The 1,490-nt window shown below is 45.1% G+C and overlaps 1 pseudogene; it reads right to left on the reverse strand.

The window, feature by feature from the left end:
* Positions 1 to 691: 691 nt before the first annotated feature.
* On the reverse strand, positions 692 to 898 carry LOC142281304 (U2 spliceosomal RNA; annotated as a pseudogene).
* Between the last annotated feature and the right edge of the window lie 592 nt (positions 899 to 1,490).

The raw sequence follows: 1,490 nt of genomic DNA on the forward strand, positions 1-1,490 counted from the left end.
CAGAGGCTGATGGAATGCTGCTTGGGACAAGATTTTAGGGTGTATAAAAAGGGAGATTAGATCCCGTGATCCCAACGTATTGTTACACCTCTATAAATCACTTGTAAGGCTACATCTGGAATATGGGAACCAGTTTTGGGCTCCACATTTTAATAAGGACATTCAGAAGTTAGAGTCAGTTCAAAGGTGGGCAACTAGACTACTACAAGGAATGGAAGGCCTCCCATATGATGACAAGTTGAAAAAGTTATTAAGTGATTATTGGCTGCAATGGGGCTTTCTGGCTGGTGCCAGCCTCTCTTCTTAGCACACAGGAACCACAATCCCTACACCATGCTTCAATGGATTCTCTCATCCCAGCCCAGTAAAACTACATATTTTACACAGTCATAAGCAGCCAAAAGGGATCTATTCTATTCAATTGCAAATGATCTAGATAAGACTGAGAATAAGATACTGCACGGGACATAGCAGAGTTGGTCAAGTTGAGTGGAGATGAGTTTGCTATTTGGCACAGCTTTTTGCATCAATAAAGCAAGTAAAAGGTGTGAAAGATAAAAAAAAGGGTGAAAGTGTGAAAAGTGAATTGGCCAAATTGAGGTGCATATAAAGTTTTTGCTTTCTTTCAATTAACTAATGGGGCTCATTTGAATCAGGTGAATTGAGTTCTGCTTTTGGAAACTGGGTTAAGAAGGGGTGCACCGGTCCTGGAGGTACTGCAATACCAGGTCAATGCGTGCAGTGGACAGAGCAAGATTTTTTCCATCTCCTTGTTCTAAAAATCCATTTAATATATGGTCCCCAGAGAGGGGACGTATCAGATATTAAACTGATAAGAACAGATTTAATTTTTTTTTTTTTCTGTTTATCAGTAGGACTTCAAAATAACAAAGGTGATCGCCTCCCGTTGCCTGGGAACCGTCCAGGCACAAGAGGGCTATGTGTCACCAGAAGGCGCACACACTTCCTCAAGGCCGGCAGACGTGCAATCCCAGGCACCTTCCAGTACCGACCAAGGTAGCGTCCTCCGAAACTACACTTGATCTTAGCCAAAAGGCCGAGAAGCTATAACCCGAATTGGTTACGGCCTTGAGTGGCACCCTGGCCTATACCGGACACATCTTAGGGAGAGGGAGACAAACCCACGCCTACAGAAGACATTTTGTCACCCAAGCCAACCCTTGAAAAGGCTGTTTTGCAGAGCAAAAACAAGAAGAATGGTGCTTTTTGCAGCCGCCGCCCACTGCAATGAATCTGAATAACTCCTCCTTTTGGACACAAGCACCTCCCCTCCCCCTTGCAGTCTTTCCAATTCATGATACAAAAAGACGGACGGACAGGACAGGACAGGACAGGCTGCCTGACTTTCCGTCACTGCCACCCTTTGCCATCCTTGCCCGTAGAAAGCCCTTTCATCATCCCCAAACCCTAATCTTTTCCCTTCCCTTCCCAGATGCGTCTCACTCCCTTTCATTAGGAAGTGAGCGCAG

The sequence above is a fragment of the Anomaloglossus baeobatrachus genome, unplaced genomic scaffold, assembly GCF_048569485.1.
Source record: "Anomaloglossus baeobatrachus isolate aAnoBae1 unplaced genomic scaffold, aAnoBae1.hap1 Scaffold_470, whole genome shotgun sequence".
NCBI lineage: Eukaryota > Metazoa > Chordata > Amphibia > Anura > Aromobatidae > Anomaloglossus > Anomaloglossus baeobatrachus.